This window comes from Pleurodeles waltl, chromosome 1_1 (genome assembly GCF_031143425.1).
Source record: "Pleurodeles waltl isolate 20211129_DDA chromosome 1_1, aPleWal1.hap1.20221129, whole genome shotgun sequence".
In the NCBI taxonomy this organism is placed as follows: Eukaryota; Metazoa; Chordata; class Amphibia; order Caudata; family Salamandridae; genus Pleurodeles; species Pleurodeles waltl.
The window spans coordinates 942011150-942028668 of NC_090436.1; the positions used below are offsets into that span (position 1 = coordinate 942011150).

The 17519-nt window shown below is 38.0% G+C and overlaps 1 protein-coding gene across 8 annotated transcripts in view; it reads right to left on the reverse strand.

Moving 5' to 3' along the window:
• PDE5A (phosphodiesterase 5A) overlaps positions 1-17519 on the reverse strand; it is a 639000-nt gene that overhangs the window by 398954 nt on the left and 222527 nt on the right. The window lies entirely within an intron of this gene.

The following is a 17519-nucleotide window of genomic DNA, read 5'->3' on the forward strand; positions in this document are numbered from 1 at the left end:
TTTACAGTTCAGGAGGAAGAACTCAGACCCTGTAGCAGCAGAGACCAAAGAGGTGGTAGAGACAGACAGGCTTTGGTGTGAGGAGAATCCACTCCAGCACCAGACTCAAGGTTAAAGGAATAATAAGAAGGACAAACTGAACAAGGAAAAGAACGTAACGTCAAAAATACCGACAGGAAGGAGCGGAGATTCCTGAAGCAAGTGGGCAACTGACAGGCCCTCCGGAAAAGCCAGCACTTTCTTTTACCGAGCGAAGGTATTTCACAGCAACCACTGTTTTTCAAATCTGACAAATATTCACAAGTGCTCGAATCTAGTCTTTACACAGAAAGTACATGAGGTCTCGAATCGGTGTCATCGGCTCCACATTGTTTAGACCCGTATCATTTCACTGCCTGGGGAGAAGCTGTTTCTGATATGTGATGACTTTCGTGTCAGCCTCCAGACTGGCACAGGGTCGACATTTATTGAGTGTCACAAGTATCTGACAGGTTAAGCAGAAGGGTCTGTTCCTTAAGATGTGGAAACACTTCCATGACAACAGGCATTCCGTCTCTGACCTAATTAAACAAACCAAATCCAGTTTAAAAAGAGTCAAAGTTTATTTGCCACCTAGACGCTCATAACTAAGTTACTGTTATGGAAGATTGTTACCAAATGGTTCTTAAATAAGGAAATCAACGGATGCAAAAGGAGATGTGATCCACTGGTGAAACTGTAAATTTGTGGCGTGAGTTCTAACTCTGCCTCCTGCCCATGACTGTGAATCGTATGAATCGAGGGAAGTCACTGAGGCTTTCATGACAAATACTGGCACTCCCCAACACAATGTTAACTCTAGGGAGACAGAGTCCCGGGCCATTACAATTAGGCTGATGTCTCTGGACCTGATAAGTCTGTGTCCGGAGACACTTGGGGCCTGATTTATGAAAAGTTAGTGCCGCCTTTACGTCATTTTTTGACACAAAAATACGCAAACTTACAAAATATAATTATATTTTGTCAGTTTGCGTCAAAAAATGATGTAATCGCGGAGCTAACTTTTTATAAATCAGGCCCTTGGTCTGGATCACTGGATGCAAATGCGTATGGGTTGAAGCCACTACTGGGATTAGGACAGAAGCAAAACTCACCTCCTCTATCACACCACACTGACAGCATATAATACCACAGGGGGAGCGTACAATGGTCCTTCTGGCCCATCACTACAATTTCTTGCCCTGCCCTGCCCCCTACCCATGCAGGCCCTCGAGCTGGGATTTTTCATCTGCTTTGAGGTGGTAGAAAATGTTGGTGGATTTGTGAACGGAATAGGAAAGAAAACTACATGAAAGGGCCCGGAATTGCCAGATTCGCATGGTTATTCCCCATCCTTTGGACAAATGATATTCAGTACTCTGTTGCTATCCAGTTGGTTTCATGCTATGTGTGTATAGTGTATTTAATGTGTACGGAGTCAAACTGCGCTTCCTCATTTAGCTGTAATAAAAGAGTCCACATTCCACGTTGGTTCCGCAGTGTGCAGTAATGAAACTTTTTTCACAACACATTTATTCCTTATGCCTTAGGGCCCGATTATGGCGCTCCTAGGACCATTGTACCCGCGGTGGCAGTCCAACCGCCGAATCCTTGGCGGTCTGGCCTCCAGATTAGGATGCTGGTGGTCGGACCGCCACAAGACCACTGCAACCACTTGGATCAGAGATCCCACGGTTGCGGCGGTGCGGATAGCCATGGGACCACCGATTTCGTAATCAAGCCCTAGATAAAGAACTAAGAGGAATCTGGTCAAAAATAATATCGACATGAGTAGTCCACTGCACTACATTTGGTGAAGGTTTTCAGAATGCAATGGATGTGCACTCAATTGTAAAATCCTTGAAAATTCTCATAAAGATAATTCTGAAATAACAACTTTTTAAGAACTAAATACTAGACGGGGCAGCCTGGCCAAGTTTGAATGACGTGAAGACTGAGATGAAACAACAGGAAGACTATCCATTGAAAAATGTGGGTAGGACCTTATGTGTTGTTTTGCACAGATATATACCACTACGTGTTGGCCTGCTGTACTTTATGCTAGCTTTTGCGGGTGCTGGTGTGCTACCAATGAATAAGTAACCATTTTTACATCACTTGTTCATCAGTGGTGTAAACCATCACTAAAATAACCTTGTTTCTGCAATAAATCTTAGCACCAATCAGAGGATGGTATCGTTACAGGCAGCTATTGCCTACACCTAAAAACAGTGACTTTCCTTCTGACTTATCCTCTAAGGCTGCGATGAAGAAGCAATTGCATGGTGGACCACCTGAGGCAAATAGATTTGTGCATTTGTACCGAGGCTGGTATGTTGTAAAAAACCTACTACCATCTTCTGCAGATGCTGGCTATAGGCAAGAATTATGGCAGAGTCATTTTCTTTCACAGTGACCAATGTTTGTAGGTGGTCTGAAGCAACCAGTTGCATGTATTTACCGAGATTTGCTGTGGCTGGCAGAGATACAGGAAATACCTTAGAGAGACTGATAAATGAGAGCAAGTGTAAGCTTGAGAAGAGAGTGAGAGGTAATGTCAGGGATAGAAGGGTGAGAAGAAAGAGAAGATTCAGAGAGAGAGGACGAAGGTAAGGGACTGCAAGAAAGTGTGAGCAGGTGACTTGGAGTTACTTTAGAAGTCTGATTTACAATGCTGATTTTTTTCATAGACTGCCTCTGAAGATGTAGCTGTCATGAGGCATAGACTCGTCTTTCTATCAGATTACCTTGATGAAGTGAATAACTTTCTCACCACTGCTAACCAATGAAATGTACCATGTGACGAGATTACACCACTCTTTTCATGGGGCATTCAATTCACAATGCAGCCCCAACTGTAGAGCAGTACAAGGCTAGGAGGTATATGTCACATGTGATAAAGTACACTTGCATGATTCAAGTCCAAAGGATGTTGTGAAGTTATGAGTAACAAGCTCATTGCCAGAAAATAATATATCCGGTCTGTAAATGTAGCATTGAATAGGACATCTATTTGCATCAATACGTTTACTGATTTGGAGGTTGGTGCATTACCTGCTTTGTGGGTACGCATGCGGTCACACCACTGCACAGATGCCAACATTCATTAAAAGTGACTTATGCTTGTCCTTATTTATTTGTTTATATTTCTTTGCTGCAGCATGAGCAAGACCGACCAGAGCAGGAGTGTATTTTACAAGATCTATTAGATTACGTAGCTGAGAAGTGGTAGATCACATACAGGGGAAAAGGAATGGGATCCATACAATTTAAAATAATAATGATGAGCATAGGAGGAATGAGTTACTATCAGGTTAACTTATTATAGGCTAACAAATATGGGGGGAATCTGGAGAGCAACAAGACTAGAACAGAATCAAGTTATGAATAATCCCAATACTATCTCAGCTCTAGCCCCAATACAAAAATTATTTTTCCCATCAATATCTTTATCCTCCCTTGATGCCTTCCTTGTGCCGGATCACACATGATAGTGGGCTGGAGAAGTATGATCCTCATCTCTTTAATGAAGTTTTCAATTGAGGGGGTGTCCATATATGTAAGGGATGAAGTTACAGATTTTTTCCTTAAGCACAATGTTGCTCTTTGTGTTTCTTAAGCACAGTAAACTTCGCCCTGTCTCATGTTTTCCAGGTCCTTGAGAAATGTAAGCTTGTCAGAGCCATTCAAGTAAGTTTGTTTCTCCTACACAGTATGCATTTCCAGGACATTACTACACTGTGTTTCTTCAACAAACTATATCACTCAGGAGATTGCATGGGGAAAGTTACTTGTGATACCTGTGAAGCGCCACCAAAATTAAGAGCTCTTTAGGTCACGCCTACCAGACAGCTGAAGTTGGCCACTGGTTGGCTTTATTGTTACTCTCATTTGCTTGCATCCCATTCAGTGGCTTGCCTTCCTCTTCTAGTGTTTGACCATCCCCTGAAGCAGAGCCTCTTTATGATTTATTGTAAAGTCTGACTTGTTCCCTCTTCTACTGCTCACATATATGGAACTACTTTTTTCTTGTTCATTTAGCACTCCATAAGAGTGCACATGCTTTTCAACTCTCTCCCTCATGTGGTACAGCTGCCCCATATTCCCACCCCCCCAGAGCTGAAATGCTCACCACCCCTCCCAACTTATCTGTAAAAGCGCATCATGAGAGATGTTTTTGCTGGGGTTTGGCTGAACAGAAGAATCTAAGGTCTGTTTTTGTTTTATATCCTGCATTTCACATATTGCGTGAAAGAACAAGCCTTGCACAGAAAGGCTTTTATTGCAGTGCCGGAAGGGCAGACTCACTCAGCTGGCTTCAGAGACAGAAGGTGTTCTTAGTTGTTCCAAAAAAAGGGAAAGGGTTGTGGATCCTAATAGTGCCTGTTCTGATTCTGGAGACCAGATATCCAGAATGGGAAACCCTTAACCCATGAAATTGAAAAATTTGCAAAGGATTAGAGCATAGAGCAGGTACATTAAATAAAGTTTAGATTTTCACTGGGTTGTTAGTCATTAGACATGAGTCTCAATCCATGGGTCCAAGCTGATTTATCCATTACATTTATTTAGGAACGTTGTGTGCTGCTCTGATAATTCAGAGACAACAAATATGGGTTCAGCCAACACGTGTTTCGCCCCATAGTGGCGCTCAAGTCGGGGACTTTCTCAAGTCATAATTTAGTGATCCAGTCGTGGGCATGTAGGATAAAAGGATGAATCAGGACCTAGTCACGAGGGAATCCTGTGGTTCAGGGCTGAGGTTGCATGCAGTCTTGTCATGACGTGCAGTATCTCTCCGGTTCAAGGCTTCTGAGTAAGAGTAAGCAGAACCATTTTCATTCTGACACTTTATTATTCTTTTTAAATTCTGTTTAGATGTTCTTGAGTGAAAAGTTTTGAAAAACATAAACCATGCAATTTTTCAAGACTGAAAACATTGAATTCAATCTACAGTTTGGGGATTCCCTAGGATGTGCGACTGTTTTTCCTTCAGTATATATTGTTTTACTTTTGTAATACCGCATCTTTTTATTAAGGGTTTTTATAAAGTGGGGTATGTCATTATACATTGTATAAGCAGTCATAAGTCACATAATACTGAATAATGGTTAGCAAAACAAATGAAAATCAATGAACAAAGAAATGACTACCTCCCACACTACCCAGTACCGTGAATGAATGAAAAAGTAAGAACAAGGAATGTTAATGATAAAGGTAAGATTACTAGAGGTGGGGGGGGGGGAGGTGACTAGGGTGTTGCTGCTGAAGGTTGCTGAATGTTGCAGTCAAGAAACGCATTGTTAGTAAGGGGGCCTGTGAAGGCGATTGTTCAGGAATGGCTGTGGGCAGCAACAGATGTTATGATTGTCTGGCACGGCTCAGGGAATATGCTTGGGGTAGCTCCCTCATGTGCAGTGCAGATTGTGGGGGGAAAGAAAGCTGACAAGGAGCACAGCTCAGACTATTCAAATTACACAATTTAACCAAAAAGCTGGAGAGCTGTGAGTTTCTGTGGAATGAAGCAAAGTAGTTCCAATTGCGACATGTAGTCTATGAGAGGCTGGCATGTACTTGCAATTTGTTTTACTTTTTGAAAACAACAGTTTGCAGCCAAACATTGGCAAAGCCAACAGCTTGGCACTAGCATTTAAAAGGCACAAACCATAGGCATTACCAGTACTTGTTGACAATGTTAGCTACGCCCTTTAGTTGGCACTTTAGCTACTTTTGGAGAGAGATAAATGTGGCTAAAAGTACAAAGGAGTAAAAGCACATCACCCCTTATTTGGAAGAGTGAGAAAAACTCGAAAGAGCAACAACTCATTTGAGCACAAACATTCTAGGTAAAAGCATGACATATCAGAATAGATGTGACATAAGCACAAATGCAATTAGTTCTCCGAGTCTCTAAGGGAATTGGATGAGTAGTTCCACTGTTTTACTGCATACACTGAAATAAAATCTCCTACTCTTGGCTATAACTGTAGTCAGCAGGTTTTGTCACTGTAATGCACTACCCATTTTGCCAAATACTTTTTTTAACATTGGAAGCTTAAACTTATTTATTGCCAATTAAAAAGACGACCATTTATTGTAACAGACATATTTCAGAAGCGTTAGACCAAGTGCCCACCAATGATTTCCTGAATCTGAAACATGGCCAGAAGAGAGATGACTTCACCAAGACAGTGCTGCAATATGTTTCTATTAGAGATGAAAACTATGATTACCATGTTATCCAAAAAATAATCTCATACCTCTGCACAACAAGGGCAACAACACAATGACTGCTGAAGACCCCTGGAGACCCCTGCTTAGCAATAAGAAGCATAGGAATGAAAGGATCAACACTAGCAGTTTTAGGTTACAGCAATAGAAACATTTATTTTACAAAAGCAGTACTGTAAACTGCATAATAAAACAAGCATTTGCAATGTAACAGGTCTTGCATTACGTCGAGTTAGAGCTATTAGCGTTGTAAATTCCTAACCATCCCCACATGAAATGGAAAAAGAAAACGAGCGCGATCGCGCTGTGTAAAACACAGCGCGATTGCACTGCGAAATAAAGAGAAAAAGTAGTCCAGAAACCATTCGGAAAACAGGGAGCCTTGTATGTTTCCAGTAGTCTACTGGTGCTCCAGAGGAGGCCTAAACACCGGAAAAGGCATGACATATGCATGTCTTTCACGAGTGAAAACAAGCGGATTTTAAAAGGCAAGCCCACGAACCAATGAAAGTGACTGGCGTAACATGGATGTGGTTAAAATCCCCCTAAAGAGAGATTAGAAGAGGGACGGAGCACTTTGCGTTTGCCCCTACACATCACTGCATGTTGCTGAAGTATTTCTGTAGCACAGTTCTTTTCACCAATATACGTATTTAAGGGAGCTTTTTAGCTGCAGTGAAAAGCAAATTCACAGAAGACTTCATACACTTCACTCTATACTCTTAGTGGTGACAGACTCTACATTGTGTTTATTTTTATTTGGACACTACTAATATTTTACCTACTCTGCTATCTTTGGAGGTGATATGGTTGCTTCACCTGCTGAGGCTAAGTCCTCCAGATTTATCCTAATATATGGAAACAACTGCACTTCCAGTTGAATTGCCTTAACCCCTGCTTAATACACAATTCATGCCTGAGGACAAATAACAAAACCAATCAACGGGGCGTGGCTGTGTTATCCATGAGAGTTTTAAGAAATAAAATACAAATCAGAGATAATGAATTAATTGGCGAACTCTTCGCTTCCACAGTCGGTAAGGTTCCCCTATGGAAAAGCTGTTGCTTGATCTTGAAAACAACAATGGAGAATATATATTCTACACATTTTAATTTACCAGAAAATGATGAATGGCAAAACCACATAATATATATGGAAAGCCTGTCACCTAAGTTCCTTAATGCAACTTTTGAGGAGAAATTTGAGACTGACAAAACACATCATTATTCCTTTGCACTGCACAGAGAGCAAATCTAACTAAGGATCTTGTTTTATCAAAGTTTTTTGTTACGATCACTTGTTAATGTAATGGAAAGCAGCCATAGAATTATCTTCCTTAAGAGTTGAAGGACACAAAATTACATTTAAAAAGACTTTACCACAGAAACGACTACTATGCACAAATAATTTGCCCACTACGGCCTAGACCTAAATATGCTGATTACAAGTGTAGTTTATATGATCCATTTTTAATGAGAATCCTCTTTTGTCTACACCCATGGTGTTGGAAAGAAAAATGGTATTGTGATACAAGAGGGAGATTTGTATATTTTCAGATTGCATTAGATTAATTTACACTTCATTCTATTAAGGTATGTTGTCCCATTGCTGATGACACATTTTTAACCTAGGAAATGTTTAAGCTTGGCAAGGCACCCTTTATTGTTGCTGGAGACTTTAACCTTAAAAGTGATTCACTATTACATTGGAGTTCTTCTGGAATCTCTAGGTATTCTAGATCCTTTTTTCTTTTTAAAGCATTTGTTTAAAATATAAAACATACAGATTACATTAACTTCCTACAAAGAGAATCCACTTTTTTCCACAATTTACCCTTTTGTCACATGAGAATAGGTTATATATTAACTGCAAAATACATGTCTCTTACGTTCTAGCCTAAAATTAAACAAAATGATGAATGTATTTTGATATATGTGTTTAACAAACTGGATACACCTTCTGTTACTCATCCAGCATGAAAAATGAATACTGGTATTATCTTAAATAAATGGAATAAAACTAAGGGCCTGATTTAGAACTCGGTGGATGGGTTATTTTGTCACAAAGGTGAAATCTAAATCCCATTCTATCCAAAAGGATTTAGAATTTGGCAGACAAGATATCTTAAATGCTATTAAAATACTTTGATCTTGGCAATGCTGATGCAACTTACAATTGAATGTGCTGAGATTCTTTTAAACATGGATCAGAGATACCACAATATCTGTAAAGGTGCAAGAGAACAAAATATTTAACTTTAAAACCTCTCAATTAGCAATGTTTCTAAATTTGAAATATTTATTACTTCTAATAAAACATTTAAATTGCAAACATTTAGTTTGAATATAATTATATTCTTAAAAAGTGAGTTGAATCCCAAATATCTACTGATAATACTAACTACTATTTTCATTCTAACAGATCTAAAAGAACTACTTGCTAAAGTCTTGTACATTATAAAAGACACAAGCTAAATACCTGATATTTAGGGAGTAGGCGAGAAATTAATACTTTCTGTAAATATCATAACTAATGCATTTATGACTTACTCACATTTATATAATAATCCTATTGTGAGTTAACCCAATTTTATAAGTTACTTTTGAGATCTTGTAATTTACCTATTATATCGCAAAGTGGTTAGGATTTTTAGAGATTCCCTTAGGTTTAGATAAAACCTATATTTTTATTAAAATGTTTAATTAAGGATGTTCCGTGGTTAGGATGGTGTTCAAAGCAGAATTTTATAAAACCTTTTACACTCAATTATTCCCTTATTTGTTATCGCTGTTCACTGAATTACCCAGACACTTTGGTTTCTGAAGATCTAGTAACAGCATTACCAAAATTAGACAAAGTCAAATTGTAGAATTATTTCATTGACAAACCAAGATGGCAGGATTTTGGCACATAAATCAAGACCAATCTGGTTTTATGAAGGTAAATTATCTTCACATGATACAGAGGTCATTTGTCATGTTTGAAATTATATTGATTTTTCAAAATCTGACTCTTATTTAGCCCTTTAATCTGAGAAAACAGCGAATAAAGCAACTGGCAATTTTTATTTAAGATTATGATTTTTGTTTTAATTTCAACTTAATTTTTAAACATATCAAAGCTCTTTATAATAAACAATATCCAAAGATTCGAAATCTTTTGATTTACTGAGAGGCACAAGCCAAAGCAACTCTTTACCCTATCTTTTTTCTCACTTGCAATTGAATCTTTACCAAATTCGAAACTTGACACAAAATATAGGTATTATTAGTGAGGATGTTTATGCTGAGATTTCAGAGTACAGTTTAAATATCCATAACACTGACGTTTTATAATTTGATGTTGGACTAAAGCAAAATATATTTGAATTATTTTCTTAGACTCTATTAAAACAATTAGACTGCAAGTGTGCTTGGCTCTATATGCTGGAGGTATCTTTAATGGTCAAGAAACCAGCAGGTCCCAGCCCTAGAAATCCAGTACCTAATATGTGACTAGCACAATATGAGAAATGCATTATTAAAATGTCAGACCTGCTTGCTTTGCCAATGCATTATCCTGTTATTGCACAGTAGAACATACACCCTTGCTTCATAATGTGTTCCAGTTGCATTGAGTTTAACTATCATTTGTCCCAGAAATATTTACTGGGTTTTACTTTCATTTGCATATGCCATTCCAATAGCAGCAAAGGACTACACTGAAATGGGATAAACTCTAATTAAATAGCTGACTTTCTAGTCTTTAACAAGAATTTGCAAGAAAACAGTTATGGCAGAACAGGAGGAAGAAGTCATAAAAGAAATTTGAAGCACATGTGTACAACATACTGAATGTTCACTTGAATCGGCAATCTAGTGGCTAATAATGAAGTGCAAGATGTGTCACTTAAGGCATGAAAATGAGAGACAGCCATTTCAAAAGTATCTAGTTCCGGAAAACGGATTTGTGGATAGCGATTATTTTTGGTGCATGAAAGGAAATTTTAAGTGTATGGACACGTCCTGGCTGGAGCAACGTTTTGGGGAAATTTTGAAAAGTTTGTGCAAGGTAGACTGACCCTTGAACTGAACTCAGTGAATTTACTTAGTTTCTGACCACTCTGATGATTCAAATAGATATATAGTAATTATATCTGCAAGAAAAGGCGAAGTTAGCCAATTTCCTTTGCCAGAAAATTCAGAAAGCAGCAAACAAAAAAAGTTAAGGAATGTCTAAAGATAACTGAGCCTGACTACAATCTATTGGTTTATATGGCTCTTCCTCCTTCCGATTTTCCCCAGGTTTCTCTCCTTTTTCATATATTTATTTTGCAGTGTGGAGCCTTAAGGAAAGATGTATATATTTTCAACAAGATATCCACGTTATTCCTGGATTAAGGTCCTGAAACCCTGTTTCCCCTAAATGTATTACAATTGTGACTCACCTTGACAGAAGCAGTAAGTGACACTCCATTGGGAGAGTTCACTTACAGGAGAGATCCAAAAATCAGGCAGTACAAATCTGAAAATCCCACTGCCAAACAATTATGCTCCACTCCATGCATGAAAGAAGGGTGTGATGCTTCATTAGGGTGCTTCACTTACAGGAGAGATCCAAAAATCAGGCAGTACAAATCTGAAAAGTATTGGGGGATAAAAGCAGCTTAGAACCAACTGCCTCACAATTATGCTCCACTCCATGCAACCTTCCATTCAGGCCCTCCAGGTTTATCTTCCATGTCCACCTGCACCTGTAATTAATTGGTCTTCTCTTTTAGGTCTACAATGAAAGTACGGATCAAATGTATCAGTGACTTCTGACCAGCAGTCTTCTCAGCATTCTCTGAGGGGTCCACCAACATGTTGATATGCCATACCTTCACTTTGTCAGGCTAAATGTATGCATGATAGATAGCCCACCTCCACAATTTCAAACAATATGAACCTCTTCTTGAGAGTTGATGGAGTCCCTGGAATATGCCAGTCTTAGGGAGGAGCTCTTCCCCAGTATTGTGCTCCCTTTCACTTAGATTACTTCAGAGAAACTCTGACTTTGTTCCAGCCCATAAACAATACTACACCGGGGGCTCTAACCCATGGAGCCAGCTTATTGCAATGCTTAACTTATGTGATAGTCCTCCCTTAACTCCCTCCCTCTGGTTGCCATATTACCTGCTCAGGGGCTCCTTTGAGCTGCGACCATTGGCTTAGGAAGATCGCCATATCCTATGCGGCTCATGGAGCAGGCAGGAGGAAGGCAGTGGAGCCAGTGGGATGTCAGCAGCCAGTGATGAAGGACCACAATTTACTCACAGAGATAAGACAGTTTACTCTATAATATCCAATGGCCAGCTGCAACTCAGCACCCAAGAAGAAACTGCTGATGAGAGACTAGCAGTCTGGGATGGACTTCCACGACATCAAATTGATCTTGGCACCCGTTATATTCACCCCTTCCTATAATATGATATAAAAACTGAATAACATGATTTTTTAATGTGTAGAAGTATAAACCTCTGAGAATTAGTTCTAATAAACTTAAAGCTAATAAAACTAATGGAGATACGGATTTACCCAATTTTACAAATATTATAATACTTTTCTAATCAGGCAAATATGTTTTTGATTTCAAATATTGACCTTTGTCTACCTCTAACATGGATTCACATTGAGCATAATATGGTTAACCATTGCTTTTGCCTGTTTTCCAACAATAGCACATTTATTAAGATTTCAATAGCATGATAGCAACCGCATTAGCGCTTTCTGGGTTTAATTCACTTATATGCTTCGATGTTTAGCTATCTAAAGTACGTGTAAGGCATCATCTTCATCTTAAAATAAAAGCAGCATTACATTCTACAGATCCTGAATTAATGGTAGTATTTTCTGCCTGCAAGACTTATATCAAACTGATATGTTTTTATCTTTTGTAAAGTTAAGTAAATATATTTAAAATTGCATATTCTGAATATTTCAAGTGTTAAGTTTTATGCTCTGCCTACTGCCAAAATGTTTCAATTAGAATTCTCTTAAAATATATAGCTATGTCTGGCCAAATTACCTAAAAATGTATACAAAAATGTAACAATACAGAAGTTTTTAATGTATTATCAACATTTTTGGACTACTGCATTCTAATTAATATTATTTCTAGAGGAATTGAAACAAATAAGGTCTTGTAATATTTTTGGTTATTTGCCTATTTCTGTTTACCAAACTTTTTTATTCATACTGTATAACTGTCTTTCTGATTACTTATAAAATGCTTAAAGATAAATAGCCAGCTAATCCTTTGTTCTGGTAATGTACAGTTCATGCATGCTCTCTGAAACATGTATTATTTGACTGCCCCAATAAATATAGATTTTAAACTGATGTTTGGAAAAAATGTATTAAAAACATTATTACCGAGAATCATTCGATTAAGCTGACTATCTATAAATTCTATGGTTTATCATGTCCTTTAGCTATACTAAATATTAAGCTATTTGATGCAAAATTAGTATCCGTTCACATGTGGTATGCTTGCACCATCTTAATAAAATATATTGATAACCTTTCATTTCATATACCTTATTAAGCTTCTATAGCTCATTGTGTTTTTGGAACCCACTTTCTATTTTGCCTGTGGATAATAAGTAATTTAAATTGCAACAATAATTAATTGTGAATTGAACATATTCATAATTTGATTGTACTGTAATCAAATCAATAAGAATCTCAACTCATTTCACACAGGCAGCTTAAGCTTTGTTTTTATTTTATTTTCTACTTATGTTTCTTTTTTAAGTATCTTAATATATCTCACATTTAGTACGTAACTCCATTTTTATATTCAGTTATAACTAAATAAGCCTTATTTGGGATTCTTTTTTTTGTTATTTTTCTTATAAATTTTAATAAAATATTTTGAACATACAAATAAACAAAATGATGTGGCTTGCACTGTGAGTGTGCTGCTGTATCTGAAGACATCATCAATTGCTGGGGACCCAGCTGGGCTCCTAGTTCACAGTTGCATCTTATTGTCAAATTCAAACATAACGTATCCCCTGTAGGATTCTTCAAATAAAAGACTTGTGTTACTTGGAAATGTAAAATAGTGGGCCAATGTACATATGATCAGGGCATGTGTGTTTTTAGCAGGATTATTGAAAAAATATATTTCTATTTATAACTAATTGTCAAATGAGACAGATGCCATCTTGGTTTAATAGGCTGTTCCAGACATGGGACATTACCCACTACCCCCTGGCTGGAAAAAATATATGTGAAACATACTGTTGCTCTCTTTAAGCTTCATAACATTTGGTGTTAAAGTAAAAGCATTATTAAAATTGATTAAGGGCCTGATTATGATTCCTCCAATAAAAGACTTGTGTTACTTGGAAATGTGAAATAGTGAGCCAATGTACACATGATCCGGGCATGTGTGTTTTAGCAGGATTATTGAACAAATATATTTTTATTTATAACTAATTGTCTTTCAATTGAGACAGATGCCATCTTGGTTTAATAGGCTGTTCCAGACATGGGACATTACCCCTGTCTGGAAAAAATATATGTGAAACATACTGTTGCTCTTTTTAAACTTCATAACATTTGGTGTTAATGTAAAAGCGTTATTAAAATTGATTAAGGGCCTGACTACAATCTTGGCGGATGGGATACTCTGTAACAAACGTGACGGATATCCCGTCCGCCATATTAAAAGTCCCATAGGATATAATGGAACTTGTAATACAGCAGACAGGATGTCCATCACGCTTGTGAGGGAGCATCCCATCCGCCAAGATCATATTCAGGCCCTAAGTTTGGATCATCTGTTTATGTCAGTTAAGAATGTCTTGTTTTGTTTAGTTCTTCTAATGAAGATTTTATCAATAATCAATCTTGCCTGGTCACCTTGAGATACATATTTTTTGCACTGTTATTCTTTTGAACTCTATGGCGCGTGCAAGTCTGTTTTTCAAATATTTATTGTATATCTCCAGAAACATAATAAAATATAAAACACATATTCTGCTAGCCTGACTATCTGCACTTGCTACCCTACCACTGTGGAAACCTCAGCTACCTGAAGGAGTCTACAGAAAGGTGATTAGAGCCACCAAAGCTCCCCCTATGAGCCTCAGCAGCGGCTAGAAGAAGCCTATCCAAGCGCCTTATTTTGTATGAGCCTCCTGAAGTGGTACTTATGCCTGGAGCGCCCTAATCTGCTCTACCAAACCCTTTTTTAACTTCTGCAGGATCCTCACTTTAGATCTCTGGTCCCACTAGACAATAGCTGGCAATTTGTGAGCATGACTCATCACAGTAATAGTAGTAGTAGTAGTAAAATACTTTATTCAGTTATCAGCAACCATCAAATTACAATATTACATAACAGTTCATTTAAATATTTACTACACAATTCATATAAATACATCTATTTTAAATTCAATAAAATAAATACTGCACAAATATTGTAATTTAAAAATCATGAACAATCATTAAAAAACGATATTGCTAAAACCTTTTGTCATTTATACCAAATTTACGCTAGAAATCTGCTAACTGTAAAGACAATTGGTTCTGTTGTATTGCTTTTCAAAATTCTCAAAGCTAGTAAATGTCTAGATACCTTTAAATGCAAACAAATTGGGCAAATCCATCTTCTGCGTGAGCCCCTATATTCCAGGCAGAAGAACAGAATGTGTGCTTCAGTCTCATTCTCTGATGCACATGCAGGGCATGCACTTGAACCTGAGCCCTTACCCGATTTACTAGTAAATGAACTCAGCGGTAGTGAACCACGCCCAAAACGAATACAAAAACATTTAGCTAAGGCACGAGTTCAAAGCATGGCTAAAGCTTAAACTCCAGAAATGTACACATTAAACAGCCATTATCCACACCCAGACCACGCTGCTCATTAATGTATTCCTGATAACTAGTCTTTAACACACTAAGATCAGCTTTTCAAAGTGTGTCTAACTCGGCCCAAAACCTCCCTAAATCCAATCTGTGCAACCAGTTGTGCACAAATTTCACCCAAGGAATACATCTGGCATTAACAATAGTTATCAAATCTCTTAGAGAATCCCTAAAATAGCTCAATTCGTTGGTAGATCAAAGGCGAACCCAATACAGCAAGGGCTTTAACCCAGCCAAGTCAGTTGTAATTGAGATCTAAAAAAGAGGGGCCAATGGAGTGCTCATAGGCACTGATAGCAGATTTCGTACAAATGTGTTTTCAGTGGTGGCTAAACAGTTCACATTACAATACCAACAGATCTCTGAGCCAAATAATGCAGTGCTTTGAGCCTTAGCTTGCTATACCGTTAAGTCTGGCGAAACAGATCAACCCTTGGTATTCTTATATAGTCTAACAGTAGTGTTAGATCGGTGCTCTATAATTAAAGAGGACTTACTTAACTGAGGCAACCATTCAAAGTCACTAGTTAATTTAACCCCTAAATAATCAAAACTCTTAATCCTTTCCAAAATGTAATTGCCTACTCGAGCATTCGCCTTTTGACCTGAATGCTTGAAAAAATGCCCTCACACAATACTTAGAGATCTCATTACCCTTCCTCGCTGTGCAGATCTCCAGCACCCACTTGGCTTGCTTGCTACTCTGATCAAGATCTAAAAGAAAGATCCATACCTTTATTTGAGTGGCATTTTCTATGTGGGATCATGCTCCTTTTTCATTAGGGGTGTGAGATGATTCTAACTCCCTTCATCTGCACAATCTGCCTTTCCTTGACTAATAGCCATTCACCCAGTCTCAGGATAACTTTTGTTAATTCCTAGGAAATGCTTGGGTGGCAGTCAGCTTGGTTCTTCTTGATCAACATATGTTTAAAACTCTAATGCAGACATTTGAAATATGATAGATTTTGTGAAGGTTTTATTTAGTTTCCTTCTCCTATTCAGTTGTGTATTTGCCAATAATCATGAACAGCTAGTCCTTGCAAACAGTGCTGTAATGACCAACAGTTTTCATCAGGGCAGATTGGTATTCAGACCCTTTTGCTTCCCTTTACACTAAATAATTATTTCCTAGGAAAGAGGATCACAGTACGGAAATTTGTGCTCAGGAGTTTAGAGTCAGTATTGTAATTGTGAATAGCACAGAGAAAGTCATTGCTTTTTGGTCTGAGGATTAGGATTAGTTATCAGATATAATTACATTCATCTATTGGTTACTATGACAGGGGTTTGCAATCCATACGTCTTGTGAACGTTTCAGCACAACTTAGATGTTAATGCTTTGAATTCTCTGAACTGTGTGACATCATACTATTTCCGTTCATTTTGTGTGTGTGTGTGTGTATATATCTATATGTATGGCCAAAATGATTCGTTGCCACTCATTTTGTTCCTGCACTAGATAATGCTATGAACTAAATAAGTATAATTGGTTTGGAGTTCAGTTGTGTTGCCCGTTCTTTTTAAACCAGACCTGGATTCTTGAAGCTGAAATGGTGTGGTTTGGAGACGTAATTTGATATATATATAAATATATATATATATTCACTGAAAAAAACAAAGTTTAAAGTAATGTTATAGTTAGGTGAACTGTTCAGTAACAACATAATGTTTTATACTCAAAAACCCACAGAAATTCACCAGTTGTAGTTATCTCAAGCAACTCATGCCCTAAAGTAACTATAACTTGCCCCCTGCCATGCACAGTTTTCTTATCAATAATTTCACTGCAAATGTTGCAGTGATATTATGAATGATGTGATGGAAGGAGTCATGAGTGATGTAATATGTGAGGTAATCAGCGGTGCATGGTGAGGCCGTGAGTTATAGTAACTTTAGGGCATGCATTATAGTTATTTGAGATAACTATAAACTTCTTAAAAGGGAGGGAGCCATGTAGACCCCCTCTCTGAGCCAATAATGGCCCCATGGACCCCATCCCAGGGATTTAGCTCACATACTGGGTCCCAGGGAGCCCAGCCCCGCAACAAAGTAGTGGAATGGGGTTCCTGGGGCCAAAATAGGATTGGAAATGGGGTTATCGCGGCCCTCATCCCCATAAGAAAAAAGCACAGCCCTTGCGTATTGGGGAGAGTGCCCAAAGATAACTGCTGAATTTCTCGGTTTTGTGTGTGTAAAATCTGAACCTAACTATAACATCTCTGTAACCTTTGGTGAAATGGTGCTTAAAATGAGAGTAAGCCTCTTCCTGTTGATCCAGCCATGGCACAGGCATCGCCTCTGAGCTTCCTCTTTTAATATATTCCACAGATAAATGATGCTGCTTTTTCCATTGTTAAGCTTCTACA